At 33.3% G+C, this 18,476-nt stretch overlaps 1 pseudogene; it reads left to right on the top strand.

Moving 5' to 3' along the window:
• Positions 1 to 826: 826 nt before the first annotated feature.
• Positions 827 to 17,193, top strand: LOC131176844 (N-terminal acetyltransferase B complex auxiliary subunit NAA25-like; annotated as a pseudogene).
• Positions 17,194 to 18,476: the final 1,283 nt, after the last annotated feature.

Here is an 18,476-nt window from a genome sequence, read left to right on the forward strand (position 1 = left end):
CATTTCTAATCTAAAATTGGTTAAGGGCTGTAAAATCATATAAAATTGATTAATAAAATCATAAGAATTTACAATTTACTAAAAATATCTTTAAAAATATAATATATTTATAAAAAATACATATAAATTTTCATTTACATTTAAGTATAAAAAGTTCAAAAAAAAAGTTATAAAAAACTTTCCAATATATTTTTAAACTCTGTATTCAAATTATTTTAATTTTAAGTGAAATATTTTTTACCAAGTTATCAAAATGAGAATAATTAAATTATATATATATATATATATATATATATATATATATATATATATATATTTATAATTTCAAGTTTTCAACTCTGAAAATATGTAAATACAAATAATATAAATATTTGATAAATAATATACAAAAATTAGATTATATTTTTGATAATTGAAATATAACAAAAAGAATTATATTAAATTAAAATTAAATGACAGGGAAAATTGAATTGAAACATAAATATGTCAGCTAAAAAAAAATAAAAAAATTGAAACAGAAATACGGATGAATTAGATGTACTAAAATTTTAGTTGGGTTCTAGTCTGGAGAAAAGACAGAAAGTTATTGGTTAACGCTAAACCAAACACTCTCGAACCGGGTTTGAAAATCAGTGCCATTTTCTTCGAAACGGCGTTTTCTATTACGCTCGCATCCAAACGCTCCGATTAGGTTTCCCAACGATCTCAGTTCCGCCACTTGGACTCGCACGCAGATAGATGACTTAAACCGTTACTTGCCTTGCTCCTTTCCCCAACTTCGCCACTTCAAACTACCCAAAAAAACCCAGAGAGAGATCGAACCCTAATGGCGTCCAAGTTCGGCTTAGCTGGTGGTATACCGGGCGGCGGGTCCGACAGATATGGGACGCCGTAGATTCTCGGCAGTTCAAGAACGCTCTGAAACTGTCCGCTGCTTTGCTTTCTAAATACCCTAATTCACCTTACGCTCTTGTAAGTAGATATGGTCACAGTGGATGATAAGTTTATATGTGTTATCTTTATCTCTTTAGATGATGATTTTCATTGTTTTCTTTGAAATGTTGGGTTTTTGCAGGCATTGAAAGCTTTAATCTTGGAAAGGATGGGTAAATCTGATGAAGCATTAGCCATTTGCTTAAATGCCAAGGAACTTTTATATAAGAATGAGTCTATGTTAATGGATGATCTCACTCTCAGTACTTTGCAGATTGTTTTCCAACGGCTTGATCACTGTCAGTATATCTTTTGAGAATTCGTTTAATGCATACTATTTCTAGGCATGTTTTAAAATTTTCTTTTTTGGTCTTTTTCTCCCTCTTATATGTAATCAGTGGAATTGGGTACTAGCTGTTATGAGTATGCTTGTAGTAAATTTCCAAATAATTTGGAATTAATGATGGGGCTTTTCAACTGTTATGTTCGAGAATATTCATTCGTCAAGCAGCAACAGGTTGGTGTTCTGGTTTTCTACCTCAAGTTTGTTGTTGCTAAGTTTTGCATTTCTTTTGAGTGGATTGTGGAACACTTATTACCACCTGTGGTTTTATCTATTTTGCAGACAGCCATCAAAATGTACAAGCTTGTTGGTGAAGAAAGGTTTTTGCTCTGGGCTGTTTGTAGTATCCAGCTACAGGTTCTTACAGCCTTCCCTGCTCAACCATTCTCTTTGTTTTTCCTATCGTGTTAACTATATCCTAATATTCCTTATATTTTTCCTCTCCTGTTAGCCATGCCTTCGTTCTTTGTTTGTGCTTTGATGCAAAAACTGAAATGCCAGTGAGGATGTTTATTACCCCAAAACTCCCCTTCCCCATAAAAATCAAACAAAAAGTATAAGGAGAACATGGAAAAGAATGTTAAGAGTAATACATTAGTCTTTGATGCATTTTTTGGCATTTATTTATTTAATTTTTACTTTTTAAAATATTGGTTGTCAAAACTTGCGTGTGTCTTGTGGAGTTTTGGCAGATTTAACTAATGAACCGAAGCCTGACAATTATGCTTTTTTGCCTTAACATTTATTAGTCTTGGTATGCTCCAACAAGTCTGAGCAGACAAGTCAGTGTACATTCCTCCCTGATAGGATGCCTTTAACTGAAGAAGCAAGATTTGGTCGATAATTGAATAAAAATGTTTTGAATAAGATATCGTATATAATTGAATAAAAATGTTTTGAATAAGATATCGTATATAATTGAATTAAATTGTTTTGAATAAGATATCTTATATAATTGAATAAAAATGTTTTGAATAAGATATAAGTATATAATTGAATAAAAATGTTTTGAATAGTATATCTTTCAAATAAAACTATTTAAGAAATATTTTACATGCAGTTTGAATTGCTCCAAAAACCTGCAGTCTGCAAAGCCAAGATCGATTCTGTTGATGGTTGCGGCGGCTCAACAGTCCGATCTGGTTTCAGGTTTGAAACATTGCAATCCCTTATGTTAAAAGGATATGAAGACGAATGCTGGTGTATGAATCTGATGTATCGGGCCAAATACTTTCAAAACTCAAACTAGTATGATTTGCAGCTAAATACATTGTATTTGACGTGTATACTCAAGCAACAGTGATTAAGGCAGCTAGTGAAGGGACAATGTACTACTTCAATAAACAATTTTTTAGTGCTATGTGGAATTGTGGACTACTGCATTCTTCTTTTCAATGCTTGGGTACATTTAGAGCCTGAATTCTGGAGTTTCAGGATAGATTATCAGTTTTCCTCCTTTTTCCTGTTCATGAGATGTCAATTGAGGTCTTATTCAACCATGAATACATCATCCCTGCACTTTATCCCCTTCATTTAAGCCAAATGGCTTTCTCTTTGACATCTGCATTTGCGATGTATGTAGTGATGATGTACTTTGCGTTATCTAATTTTGTGTTGTACTAATATGAAGGAGTTTTCTTATTATTTTTTGATGAATATACTACTTACCAGTCAACTGAGTTCTAGGTATCTTAATCTTAATATTCTTGTGTACTCTTTGATTTAGTGGTGCATTCTATTAGCTTTGATGTAGTTATACATTAATTTTTCATTTTCAGCTATCTATATATCAATTTAGGTTGTTTATAGTTTACCATATTTGCATGATATTCTTTATCATTTCCAAATTTCCAATTATGTAATTTGTACAGATTTACTAGTTAGCTATCCTTTAATTGGACAATGAAAAAATTATTGTGTAAATAATTTAGCAAGTTAGTTTAAAGAATTCCATTTGAAAAGTGCATTCTTGGTAAGTTTATTTTGTAGTTAATGAGAGAAATTTTAAGCAATGTGAGTTGAATGTGCGTGGCTGGTAGAAGAAAATGGAAGATCGATCTAATGAGGTGGTAAAAAAAGGATTCGTAGATATTATTTTTATTGCTAATTTGCCTTGTATTCCTTCCTTATTCTTTTACCTGCCAAACATTGAATGCAATCAAATATGTTAGGATGTCTAAAGAATTATATAGTTGAAATTCACATTCTTGACCTTTCTTCATGTTTTTGAATATAAAAGCTGATGTTGTCGATGTGGTTATTAAATTTGGAAAGAGTGTTATTGTGTTCGTCAAATTACAATTTAATTCATTTTAATTGAGCTTATATAAGTAATTAGATTGTTTTACAAATCAAAATGACTAGTCAAGTTAATGTTGTAATCTGACCACTTATATTTACCTTTTTATATTTGTACTTTTTTGATGTGAGATTTATAATCCTAACACTTCCTACTCAAGTGCAACCACATGATTGTTATTTGATAATTAGTTTGTATTTTTAATCCTATATAGGCCTAATTATATAGTCATATGGGCAGTTGAAACCCACAACCAGTTCGAACGCGATACTATATTAAATTTGAAGAGAGTGTTGGTCAATTTACAATTTAATTTATTTTAATTCGAGCTAAATAGCTAATATAAGTAAGATTGTTTTATGCATCAAAATGACTTGCCAAGTTAATATTGCAATCTAACCACTTATATTTACCCTTTTATGTTTATACTTTTTCTGATGTGGGATTTATAATCCCAATAGTGGTGTTGCATTTTTTAATTGAAAAGGTTTGATGTGTTATCTGCGAATTCTTACAATCTAAGGATCTATTTGTTTTGTAAAAAAATATTTTCCTTGTTTTCCATTGTTTGGCAGTCACATAAAAAAAATTGAGAATGGGGAAAACATTTTCTTTGTCATGGAAAATGCTTCCTTTTCAAGGGAAAATGAGAATGGGAAGTCATTTTCCCAACCATAGACCCCTTGCTTTTGTGTTGTATTGTTGTTTTTGGTTTGTTGTGGCCTTTTTTTCACCTTGCCTTGGTTATTATCAGTTTTCTTTTTCTCACTTTGCTTTTATCTTTTGCCCTTTCTTTAGTACATAAGAAAATATTTTTATTTTATATATAGACTTTGTAAAAATATTAAAATAGTTTTTTTAATTATTTATGTCACACAATAATAATAACAATTATTATCTTCATCATCCTTTTTTAAAGCTAAAAATAACATTATTCATCATTCTTTATTATTCTTTATGGATAGTTGATGGTTCAATTTAATTTTGGTATAAATTTCATACAATATATTGATTTTATAAATAATACAGAAAATTGATTGTTATCAATGTGTACCAAATGTCAGAAAATATTTTCTAGCAGATTTCAATCTTACACAGCCAAACAGCAGAAAATAATTTGTTTTCCCAGAAAACATTGTTCATGGACAAGTTATTTTCAAGGAAAAGAAAGGAGCCTTATATTCTCTAGGTGATCTAGATTAGATTTCTAACGCAATTCTTTATTGCTTTTAGAAATAGTTTCAGTTCTGCAATTTTCATTTTGAATCTGAATCTTGAGTAAGTGATTTTGTTTTTCCCCATTTGGATGCATGAATAATCTTGATATCTATCCATTGTTTTCATGAAATGGCACAGAAACTAATTATTTTTCTGTTAAAATTTTGCTTTCTTTACAGCTGTCTAAATAGACTGTAAAATATTTATCTGTTGATAATTATTCTTTCTGGTGAAATACATGTGTTTTCATACTTATTTTATTGGTATCACTTCTGGTAGGTGTTTTGTGGCAATGGAGGAGAGAAACTTTTACTCTTAGCCGAAGGCTTACTTAAGAAGCATGTTGCTTCCCATAGTTTGCATGAACCTGAAGGTTTCTTTCTTTCCCTCTTGTCATTTTCTATTAGTTTTTAGTTTTTTTTTTTCTTTAATAATAGGCTGTTCTTGATTTCCTTACTAGAGGTTTATGATATCTTGTAGCTCTTATTGTATATATATCCATACTGGAACAGCAAGCAAAGTATGGTGATGCATTGGAAATTCTATCTGGGAAATTAGGATCACTTCTAATGATTGAAGTTGATAAGTTACGCATACAGTACTTTCAAAAGCTTTGTTCTTTGATTTTAAAAGGATATGTTAATAGAAAAAGGAATCTTATTATGCATGAATTTTATATACTTTCTGAATTTGTCATTGATTTTGTTTTAGGAAAGCATGGACAAGTTGCATCCTAAAGAAGGATAATGTTGATATGCCATATCCGTGCCATGGGCTGGGCTCCACTCGGAGGTATTGTCCCCTTGTTGGTGCCAACCCCAACCCATGGGGTTTTGTCACGAAAGGCGCTGAGGAGAGAGGGGAGGGTAGTGCTTATAAGCGACCTAGCCCCTCGACTCCTAACCAATGTGGAAAGCTGGGCATCAACATAGCCCCCAATCGAGGGGCTTGGGAAGAGGACATGGCCACGTTTTCATAGGCGGTGCCAATATTGATGTGCGGATCCGTGCCATGGGCTGGGCCCGCTCGGTATTGTCCGACTAGTCTTTGGGTTTTAGCCTAAAAGGCGCCTCTGGGAGAGAGAGGGTAGACTAGTGCTTATAAGTGACCTAGCTCCTCGACTCCTAACCAATGTGGGATGCTAGGCATCAACATAGGCACCAGATTCGCTCCATGGGCTAGGCCCCACTCTAGAGTTATTATCCTTGCGACGGTTGCTAATAGCGACCCATAGGGGTTTAGTCTTGAAAAGGTGCCTCTGGGGAGAGAGGGGAGACTAGTGCTTATAAGCGACCTAGTCCCTCGACTCCTAACCAATGTGGGACGTTGGGTATCAACAGATAGAATTTGGAAAACATATTATGCGGTGTATGATTTAGGATGTGAAAATAGATGAAAACAGACTCAATATCAAGTTTGATTGTGTCAAGGAACCTCCAAGTGTATTATCATTAGGAATATAATATGAAGAGTTATTAGTGAAATTGAACTTTGCTAAAAACATGTATTGCCTTTTGTTGTATCTCTGTTATTTTTTAGGTGAGGATGGAATCGGCAGAATATGAAAGGATGACTCTTCTAGGATATCTTTGTTCTCTTTAGAGTTATTTTGTGGTTATCATTTTTTATTTTGGTTAGGTGTGGATATATGATAGGAGTGACACAGGGATTAAATGATGACTTTAGGATTAATTGCTCTTTGGGTACTTCCATGTTAACATACAAGGATTAACTGACTAAAATTGAATTTCTTTATCATATTAATTGAGGAGCTAGCCCACCAACTGCACAAAGATTAAAGGATGACTTGATGATTAATTGCTCATTTAGAGCATTTGGTGTGCTTACATGTTAACATGAGGATTATCTGACTAAAATTGAATTTCTTTATCATATTAATTGAGGGAGCTAGCCCATGAACTGCACAATACGACTCTGTCATCACTACAGTTATTAAAGAGGTGCGCTTGAGGTGTGAGGCGCAGCAGCCGACAAGGAGAGTGCCTCGTGGCTGCGGAGGTAGGCAACCTCACCTAGGCGCACCAAGGCGCCAAGCGTGCCAATTGTAGACAGCCTCTGACCGGAAGAATCTCCTACTCCTTCTCAGTTGGCTTAAAGAAGTTGTAGGCTGCTATGATGTGGATGTTTTTTATTGGTGCTTTACAAATATCTTTAATGATGAATAACATATTGCATATATTTCTATATGTGATTAATTTATAGTGCTTATATAATTTATTTTTAATGAGTTTGTTGCATTTTTGTGCCTTGCCTCACTCAGACATGCACCTTGCGTCTTTAATAACTATGGCCTTTTTGCAATATTTTTTTAAATGAGAGGAAAAGGTTATCATTAAAGGGGATCAAGGGTGTCCTCTTTAGAGTTTTTACAGAAAACTTCTTATAACATAGGCTACATACCATGTGCATGATAACATAAATTCATATGATTCTCCAAAACATATATGAGTTTAAAAGTTGGCCCCCACAAAATGTTGTTTATAAAATATAGGGACCATACACAGTTGTCAAAATTGCACTTGGGTTCCATGTGCAATTAGGCCCTTTTCATGCCTAGGCATCGAGGCATATGTGTTTTGGATGTGCTAAAATAGTCATCTATACAACCCCTGTTATTTGGAACTCACAACCAAATGCAGCATGTTGGAGCATGAAGGGATGGGATGCATACACTGCAACTGTATACTTAAATAGAGGGGAGACTGTGCCATCTGGATTTCCGATTTTTTTTTTTCAATTCTTCTCTATTTGAACCCTAGAAAGAAGAAGTTCCATCTGGATTTTAAGGGTTTTATTTTTTCCCCTTTCTCATTTTGAAACTTGGAAAGGGGAGATGGGGCTGCTGCTTCCTAGTGATTAATGGGTTGTTTACCCTAGCGAATGAGATAAGAGGTTGCTGCCTTGCTGTTAATTTATATACAAGAATTTTTATTTTAAATGATTTTAAAATTTATTTCCTAAAAAATGTTTTATTATTCAATAAAACATCTCTGTAGATGTTTATGGTATAAATATATTGATATTTAATTTAATTTTAAGTTATTAATTGATTTATTTTATGAAATGTTTGAATCATAGTGTTGGCCAGTTCAGTCTGATTCTACAATAGAATTTGTGATTCCAAAACTGTTTCCAATTTCGTTATTTAAAACCGTGATCTTGTCATTATTAAATGATGAAAAATGGCCTTTCTACAGATGAATAACTCTTTGGAAGCACTGAAACCTATTTGATGTGTTCTTTTCTGTCCATATCGTGCGACTCTATTTTGTTCCATCTTTGGTTTTTCACCATTTTGTCCATTTGATAGAACTTCATAATCGTTCAAATATTAAAATCTTTCTTGTCATTTTGGGCTTGATTTTATTTGAATGGAACTTCTTTCCTGTTATTCTTTGGTTTCCTTATCAACTTGTGCTCTTTGACTTTAAGTTGACAGGGGAGGCTGCTTGCTCAGTCAGGTGACTTTGCTGCAGGAGCCAACACATATCAGAAGATTTTAGAATTATGGTATGCTTATGGGCTAGCAGTTTTATGATTTATGAATTCAAATTTGAGATTTTTTCTCATCAATTGGAGGCTGCTAAGGTTCATGTAACATAGTGGCAATAGCATAAAGCAAGAAGCTACTTCATTTTCTATTAAGCTGTAACTTTTACCTACTGCCTTGTTGGCTTTGTTATATTTTCTCCGTTTCAGTGCCTTCTATTTATTTAAGATAATATGTTCATAGTTTGTTTTTTTTGTTCATTCTGTTTATATTTGGCCTTCACTTAATTGCTTTAAGGGCTGCCATATGATTACTAACTGGGGGAGTGGAATGGGGATTGATAGCATTTCTGATTCCTCTGGATTTTGTTTTCCTCTTCCTGAAGTTATCCAAGTATTTCTGCATATGCCCTTGTTTAATGATCAGGATGTTTCCCTTTCCTCCTGGAGGGTTGTTATGTGGGGTATTATAATCAAGTTATATGTGATGACCCAAAGGACAACTTTATTTATTTATTTGGGGTTTATTTGGGTTTCAGTTGGTTGTTTAGTATGTTACACAGAGTGCTGCTATAAGCTAGCCATAATGTGTTCCTATGGAGAGATTTGACTTGTCCAGCCTATGACTAATTCAAACAGACTGCAATTGCATAATGAGAGACTTTCTTGAAAGCTTTATCGCTCTGTACATACACATGCACAGATATTACAAAGAAAAGGCTTTTGAAAGTGAACTTTGTTGCTACCTTGCACTTCCAAAGTTGTGTTTCAAACACTGTTCATGTTCACTTAGTGGATGTTATAATTTGTGAGAACAACCAATAGTGAACCATATTTTGCACATCCTGGTAAGCCTTTTGAAATCGTTCAAAGATTCATTCTTGTACTCCTGGTGCATGCTTTCTCGTTTACATCATTTTAGTGGACTTTAGCTTTGAAACTATGGCTTCAAGAGTCCAGGTAACCATTCTGCTAGGCCAAGTTAGAATAAAGGAATCATGGTCATAAAATGAAGCCTGTTGACCTGATCTTGAATTGTGGCCTGGTGTGAAATTTGGCTGCTGTTCAAATGTGAGTTTTTTTTTTTTTGAAACTATTCATGGCCCTATAGTTGTATGTAGCATTGGTCAATTCTAAAGTCTTCTTATATCAATAGTTCTTACAGTTAACTACAAAAATCCCTTGACATTTGACTAAGTATATAATCTTTGTTTATTTATTTATATAAGTGAATTATATAGTTGTTGACTTTTTAAATTTTTTACATTTTGGTACCTTACCTTTTAAATGAAAAAAACCTGTGTCTGAATTTTATATGGAAATTGTTTTTTCAGTCCCTCACCAATCAAATTTGTAGGGATTAAAAGGTTGTTCCATTTAAAAACTCATGGACTAAAATGTTGTTCTATTGAAAAGCCTAAAGAGTAAATAGTATCATATTTTAACTCAAAGGACTAAAGTGTATTAAATTTGAAAAAATCGTTAAGCAGACATTTATCTTCTAGAAAAGTAAGGACTTAAATGTACATATTTGTGAAATTTCAAATTTTTTTTGTTATCTATTTATTTTTTATTTTCCTTTATTTTTAACTGATTCTTATGCTGTGCTACAAACTTGACTCTTATTTTCTAGCTTATATTTTCTTTTTTGCTCATGGTAAATGAATCTATTCTTCTGTTTCTCTGCATACTTAAATGGGCCTACTAGTATAGCCTCAAGTTCCCCCGGTACAAGACTTAGTTGAGAGTTAAGATGCTTACTTAAAGTTTGTACTTGAAATAAGTTTTGCCTCTTTTCATCCAGGAATTTGCTGTTTCTGATCATTATACTTTTGCCCATTTTTTCTGGCTGTTAATGTATTTTCATTCATCTGACAGCCCTGATGATTAAGTGTTTCCTACATTATCTAGGCTGCTTGCTGGAGGATGACAGCAGCTGGAGTAATGGAGTGAATGGTGATCAGTTCACCCCCCTAAATTTGTGGAATGCACAGTCTCTAACTTGACAGATGAAGTGGTGTGTTTACAGTTTTTGTATTTCTTTGCTACTTTTCCATTTCCATTATCAGATACAATATTTTGATTAGTTTAATTTTGCTATGCAGTTGAATTCTCGTTTATCAAATGCATCAGCGTTTTTGCTAAAGTTCCAGGTGGATGCCAATAATTGTTTTCTAAGAGGTCCATATTTGGCAATTCTTGAAATTGAAAGGCGGCGACACTTATATGGAAAGAGCAACTATGATGATATAATGAAAGCTCTAATACAATATTTTTTCAAGTATGTTAAGTTGAATTGATGGCGTTAAAGAAATTTCTCTTCTCTAATAAATTTTTATTTATTGGTGGAATTGCATTTTGTTCATGCATCATCTATGGTCAGTGGCATTGTTGCTTTTCTACTTGTAGTAATATCAGTTTCTAAATTTTGGACAGGAAGAAAAAAAAAATAACAAAAATTATTTTTATTTGCAGTTATTTTGTTGTTGATTTCTATTCTTTAATGCAATTAGTTACTATCATTCTGTCATTTTTTAAAATTATTTTGGTTTCTTTTTTAGAACAATATTCATAATTATGCTGCATTAAGCTATATCATCTTAAAGGTTCTTCCATTTTCTGAACACAGGTTTGGTCACTTGGCCTGCTTCACTTCTGATGTTGAAATGTTTCTTCAAGTCCTAACTCCTGATAACAAGATGGAGTTTCTAGAGAAAGTAATGAAAGGCACCAACTCCCTTCCAACAATTCCAACTAAAGTTCTTGGGCTGTCAATAACTGCATTCAAAATTCAGCAGTTGATTGGAAACATAGACAAGGTCCCTGTTGTTGGTGCGTTTCTGCTTTTTATGTACTTGAGTGAATGCATACATGCATACATGCATTCACTCACTAGTACTTGTTTAATTTGTTTCAGTTGGTATAAGTTTTCATGTGTCACCTCATCATCATCATCTAATCTTTAATTTGGTTTACTTTCTTGGCTAATTTTCTTAACTGTAGTGAATTTTATTTGTGGTGATTGAATATCATTTTAAATTGTATGAGATTAACTTAAGTGTTCAAACCCAGAACACGAGGCCTTAGCTGGACAAATGGTGGAGATGTATTGGAAAAGTCTTCCACTATCAAAGGGACTGGATCCACAAGAAAGTATGCATGGAGAAGAGCTGCTATCTATGACGTGCAGTGTGCTGGTTCAGGTAATCTCAATTGATGTGGTGGGTGAAGGTTTAAATTCAATGTAGATGTTTGTGGCTTGCATGTTTGAGAACATCTTCATGGATTGACTAATGGTCTATTAATGAGTTTTGGAGCCTACTTGCTAGGGCATTTGTTCTTTCAGTCTATTACATGTTCCTTGTTTTAAATCATTTTGATTATTTAACATTTCATCCTGATAAGTTTTAACATGCATTCTAAGCTTGTATCTTTTAATTTTAATTTTGTAAAATGAAAAACAAAAAAATTCTCTTGTTCTTTTGTCATGATCCTCCTTGTTTTGAGGATTTCAAATGCAGCTCGACCTTTGAAATTGTGAAACATCATCCCAAATGTGTCCAACTTTTTTTTTTTAACAAACCTACCTTTAATTCTGTTTTTTGATTAATCCATAGCCATCCATGACAATTTAACCCACCATTATCCTTAGCCATATGACTAGATTGAATGGTTTGTTTGCTCACTGTTTTTTCCTCGCCTTATGTTACATTGCTTCTTTTGTTTATTTATTTATCTCCTTGTCGTTAGTTGTACTGGAGGACAAGACATCTGAGCTACTTCCTGGAGGCGATTATGGTTTTGGAGTTTGGGTTGACTATCCGATGGTAAGTGAAATGTTTTCTTCGCTGTTGCTTGCTATTGTGTCAGTATTTTTGGAATGTTAACTGTGAACTTAGCAGTTTTAAAGCATTGTGATGGAGCTATTCTTGTAGGCGATGTTTTGTCAGTTGCCTTATGGTAGTTTACAGCCTGTTTGGAACTAGTTATGTGTACTAGAATTTAATTTAATTTAGTTCAATTCAATTGAATTCTATTATTGTTTGGAATAAATGAAAAATGAATTGAACATGAATATATACCCTTATTTAATAGAAGACAAAGTTGCTTTAAGGGTGCATTGAATTTTAAAAGTAGACCCTACTACTGCTGAACCAACTGAAATGTATTCTTGAAATATCATACCTATTTTGGTGTGATTTCCAATCCCTACAAAATGCCACTTGTTTAACCCCTTATCTTGAGAATTGAATTCTATTGCTTAAGTGGTTTTCAAACGTGACACTGGTAAATTGAACTAAATTCTAGCATGTTAAAGCCTTCTAGAAATTATTCATATTTTGGATCTAATATTGTATAGTTTTCATATTTGGCAGATATGTATGGCAGTACAAGATCTTATTGCTGCACTTGTATTCACACTTGGGTGCCCTTTCATTAGCTTATGAATGGTAAGTTAATTTAATATGCATTTACAATGTTAATTGATCAGATGGTATTGTTTGTTACTCTTTGATGCCAATTGCATTCTGATATTTTCTACTTTCTGACTTAGCCTTTGTGACAAGTATTTTTCACTCTCTCTAAGCAGCTCTTTGAATCTCTTTTCTGTTTAGGTATAAATCTCTAGGCGTGAAGAATATATTGATGGAAACCGTTTCACACCATATTTTGCCCCATATGTTGCTATCACCTCTTTGGGTTGATTTGAGCAATCTACTGAAAGATTATCTCAGATTTATGGATGACCACTTCAGGGAATCTGCAGACCTTACATTTCTTGCCTATCGCCATAGAAATTACTCAAAGGTGCGTGAAATATTTCTCAGTGCTGTTTGTGTTACATGATCCTTCAATGTATAATTAATTGTATATAACTATTTCTTCTATAACTTAATTTTCACTGTCTCATGTTGGATGATTACTGTTCATTTCTTTGTTCACCTTTTTCCTCTCAAATATTTTGTGCTTTGCTCTATAAGGGAGTGGTTATATCTTGTGAGAATGAGAATACATTAAGCTGCTTGTGACTCTGTCACCAAAAAAATTGTGTTGTATTGTCTATCAGGTAATTGAGTTTGTTCAGTTTAAAGAACAATTGCAGCAGTCTAATCAGTATTTAGTCATGAGGTTGAATCACCAATTCTACAGCTAAAGCAGAGAGCTGATAGCATTGAAGAAGAAGAGGTTTCTATCTTTTTTCTTCTATCAAGAAATGCCTATGCTTTTATGTGTTTGATGACAGATATGATATGTTCTCTTTCAGGGTGTTCTTGAAAGCTTGAATTGTGGAATTCATTTTGTTGAGCTTTCTAATGAGATCACATCCAAAACTTTGACCTTCAATGAAGATTTTCAGTCACGGCCTTGGTGGACACCAGTTCCAGGGAAAAATTATCTTTTAGGTTAGCATAAAATTCGCCTTGTTTCCAATTTCAATTTAATTACAACTCCTAGGTGAGGGAAAGTCTTGGGAACAAAATGTACTGTACTGTGACATGTCTAGGGAGAATCTTATGATGCTGTCTCTTAGAGTTTTATTAATGGGGTAGTAACGCTCTGTGTCTAAACTTTTTGGGATTTTCTTTTGAGTGTCTGAACCCTTTAATTCATTAATTTTTTGGTGGTATAAATCTGGTGTCTCAATGGAACAAAAATCTGCAATTATGTGATTTTGCACTTCTCCAGTGATTGAAAATGGCAATATGGATTGAATAATATAAAATTTGTCTTTGTTTGCTATATAAATAGACATGACTATTTTAATTAAAAAATAAAATTGTGTTTTCACATAATACCAATAATGATGACTAGTTCGTTTGCTCTTGCTCTATCTCTCTCTCTCAAATACTAAATCCCTTTTTATCTTTAGTTGCATAAATGATTTCTTAAAGAAACAATTTTATCTTCAATTTAAATCACTAAAAGAAATAAAAGATTTGAGATTCTCACAGAGAGAGAGAGAGAGTTTGGAAAAGGGCAGAACAGAAGAAAGTTTGTGTCGTGCAGGCACATATTTCATTTTTTGAACTAAAATAAATTTATATATTGACATGGCAGGTGAAGCCTAATTATATAATATTTTAATCAATTTGGGAACTTTTGGTCATTGGAGAAGTGCAAATGCACTTGATTGCAAATTTTTTTCTCCATTCATACACTTGCACAAAATTAAAATGTCTCTATCCCTTCTTAATTCCATTAGGTTCAACTATTAGAAATAAAAGGAGTTGGCCATTCTTGATACCTAGTAACTAGTGAGTTTTAGTTGTTAGTAAAACATTGTTGGGTGTTGTTAGTTTGTCTAATTAACACACACAGACACACACACACACACACACACACACACACACACACACACACACACACACACACGCACTTCCCTCCTTAATTTGTTGTACAATCGAACAAGTCTGGAAAACTTAATTAATAAGTTATAATTTTCTATATATGTAATAAATAATTATTCTTTGCCTATAAATATGTCATGATGCATTACTTGCATAATTTTGTAACACTTCTTATACATGTGATTTAACAATTTGAATATGCCATAAAATTATTTTTAAGAGAGATAATATTGTCATTAGTAAATTCTAGAAAGATCATATTTTTCTTTTGAAGATCCATTAAATTGACAATGTATGAACTTTTCCTTGTTGTAAAGTTCTTATTGCATTTTGTCCCGAGTCTTATAACTTGGTAGCTTACAATTATATTCAGAAGCATTGGATTTTTAGTGGATGGGGGCTTTCATTGTTGATTTCTCTTCAATTTTAACAACTGTATTTCTCTTTTCAAGGTCCATTTGAAGGAATCTCATATTGTACTAAAGAAAACTTGGTAAGGAACTTTTCTTCAATAGGCTTTCTTCCTTTTTAATGTCCTTTACATTACTTTTTCCTTTGATGCATTAATCATAATATAGACAAAAGAAAGGGAAGAAAATGTACGGAGGGTTATTGAAAGGAAATCTCTTCTCCCTCGGATGATCTATTTGTCTATTCAAAGTGCTTCAGTATCACTTAAGGAGAATGCTGAAGTCAATGGCTCTATGTCTGAGCCCAAAATCTCATCAGAGTTGAAGTTTTTGCTTGAGCGTTATGCAAAGATGTTGGGATCGTCTTTAACTGATGCAATAGAAGTGGTTATGGGAGTTTCTACTGGCCTTAAGTCATCTGAGGTATAACCAGGCAGCCCTTTTTATTTTTTTATTTTTGCTAAAATTCCCTGTAAATAATGCATTATGATGTGGTGGTTGATAATACTGCATGATACTGTTTTTATGATTTATCTATGTGCATGCAAACAAATGAGATTGCTACTGTCTAGCATTGTTATTGATATAGAAGTATTTCTAAATTTGGAGCACTGTAGCATTTTGTCCTGATAATTTCTTGTGATGTGCCCCATGTTGATGTATGAAAAATAGAATGTGTTCCTATGAAGTATCATTTCAAAAATTGAGTGGTGAATTTGGATAAGTTTGATATTCTTTTTTTCTTTATTTTTCTTGGTTAATATTAGTAATGTAAGATCTGACCAACTTCAAAGCAAACCAACCTCATTTCTTTACCATTTGTGCCAACTGCCGAGACCCTGGGACCAGAAATTTGATTGTTTAGTTACCTTGCATTTTCCTAAGACTTGGGTTCAGGGAAAAATGGTCTTCATAGTCAATATACACCTGTACACTATCTGGTGCTCAGCAGGCAAAACTCTTGATTTACTTCTCTTTGTTTGTCCTTGCTTGCTATTGAAATGCACTCGCTTAAGTGGTGTGGAGTGCAGATAACTGGAGTATGCTGGCTTTGCTATTAGAAAATTGTTAATTCTGCAGTTCAATATAAACATTTGGATCACCTTTGTGTAAATTAATTCTTGCATTTTACACAGGCTTTTGGATCAGACACAGTTGACTGGCTTAACTTTGCTGTTTTTGAATCGTGGAACTTGAATTCCCATGAGCTCTCACAGCCGGGTGGAGATCAGTGTGGGCATACATGGCACAATGTGGATACTTTGTTGGATAAGCATATTTCAGAAAGCCAGATCCATGGAGTCTCTTATTTGCTTCCCAGGGGTGATCTTCGACTTTAGTGCAATTGGTTACGGAGCCATTGGCTTGGCATGGTCTTGTACTCCAATCCTGTGTGCGATCATCTCTTCCATCCGGAAAGAAGAAGAAGAAAGGTGGACCTGCAGAGCACTCACCTCTCAACTATCTAGTACAATCCGAGATTCAATCGATTCTTCTTGTTCTATAGTTGAAGAAGTTGCAAAGTGGATAAGAGACCAGATTAAAAGACCAGAGGATGAGGTTGTGGAAATTATACTGTCCTCTCTTAGGAAAAGGGGCCATGGTGAAGGGCCGGGGCTGGTTTTCCGAATTCTGGAAAGCTTTATTTCATCCATAGATTAGTTTGACGTTGGTAGCCGGAGCTCCCACGCAGTAAAGTCGTGGAGCCAGGGGGATGTTGCAAGGAAGATAGTGACTGGTAGTTCTACAGTATTGTCTGAATTTCTTCGTATTTGCGAGTCAAAAATCAAGTCATTGCAGGCATTGAAACGCCAGATGGCTCAAGTCTGATTAGTATATTGGTGGTGAATCAGATTTTCGTGTATTTGGCCTAATTATTCTGGCACTTCACTTCAACTTTGTTGCTGGTGAGTTTCTGTTGTCATATTTGAACTCGAGATCTCCTGGTGCTCCTTTAGGGAAAATTTTTGTGCTAGGTTTTCTGATTGTAATAGTGTAAACAGAAAAATTTTCCTTTTGATATTATTTTGAATACTCTTTTAAATGCACATATTTGTAACACTATTCTTCGAGTGATTTTGTGGCAATGCATTATTTGTTTCCTTGGAGGAACCATATAGGGTTCATCAACTCAAACTCTAGCATATCTGATTGGCGTTTAGTCTAGTTGAGTTGAATCAATGGGTCTAAAAAACTTGAGGCTGAAAACTCGACCGATGTTTTTGTTGTTTTGGTTGAGCTCAACTCGGCTGAATATTTAAGATGCTTGAATTTGGTTTAAGTAAAAATTTTATTAATTTCAAGTTAAAATTTGAATAAACAGATTTGAACTTGAATCACATATAGTTTTGATAAGAACTTTAAAGTTTATTGGTTTGAATTGATATTTTTATCGGATATTATAATTAAAATTTTATAAAGCGTTAAATACAGGTTAAACTCATAAGTTATTTGTAGGAGAGGTGAGGCGAAATATCATCAATTAAAATTATATAAAATGCGGTAATGCTCAAGAAAGATGGTGGAGTCATGATGATACCAAGTACCACATTCTTAGACAACATTTCCTAGACATGCACTTCATAAAATCCTAATAGAATCAAACCACTTTGTAATTCTGTCTTCCCATAACACTACCACAGTATTAAGGATTTATGCCACGAAGACATAGATGACGGGAGTAGCCACCCGGGTAATATGGGACATGTTCGGTGTTTCTTTAGAGGTCATGGATGGCAACTTACTCTTTGCGAGTTTTCTAGCCGTCATTACCATAGCCTAATGTCTAGGTTAGGGATGAGTAGGTGCGTGGGAAGGTGTTAGGCACCTTCACGCACAGTCTAACCTCGTTAATTGAGTGCGATCCTCTACTAATGTTTCTAGAAGTATTGTTTATTATTCCTTTATTAAACTTTATTCTAAAAATGCAATTCTAATCCTATACACATAAGTAATTCACAAAAGGATTATTTGTTTACACACAATTTTCATGCACAAGTAATTCCTATCTATGGGGTCGCTAATTATTTAAATGATATTTACTAGATGACTAAAATCAATTTATTATTGAGAATTTAATTTACAAATAAATTCAATTTCAAATAACCCTATGTTTCTATTTAACCTAATTAATTAATTTTTACCAAATTCATAGTAAGGATAATTGAACTAAGTTAATTATGTACATGTATAATTTTATTCTAACTATCACATAAGGCCCAAACAATCACAACCTAATAAAGATTTCTAACATGTAAATTTATTTTACAATTACCAAGTATTAAATTAAATTTATTTACATGCCAATGTTAGTTTAATTTACAAACACGAATTAATTTTAATTTAAAAAAGTATTTATTTAAATTAATTACATGTAAATCGATTAAATTAAACAAAGTTAATTTTATTTTGCA

Source organism: Hevea brasiliensis, unplaced genomic scaffold, assembly GCF_030052815.1.
Source record: "Hevea brasiliensis isolate MT/VB/25A 57/8 unplaced genomic scaffold, ASM3005281v1 Scaf257, whole genome shotgun sequence".
NCBI classification, from domain to species: Eukaryota; Viridiplantae; Streptophyta; class Magnoliopsida; order Malpighiales; family Euphorbiaceae; genus Hevea; species Hevea brasiliensis.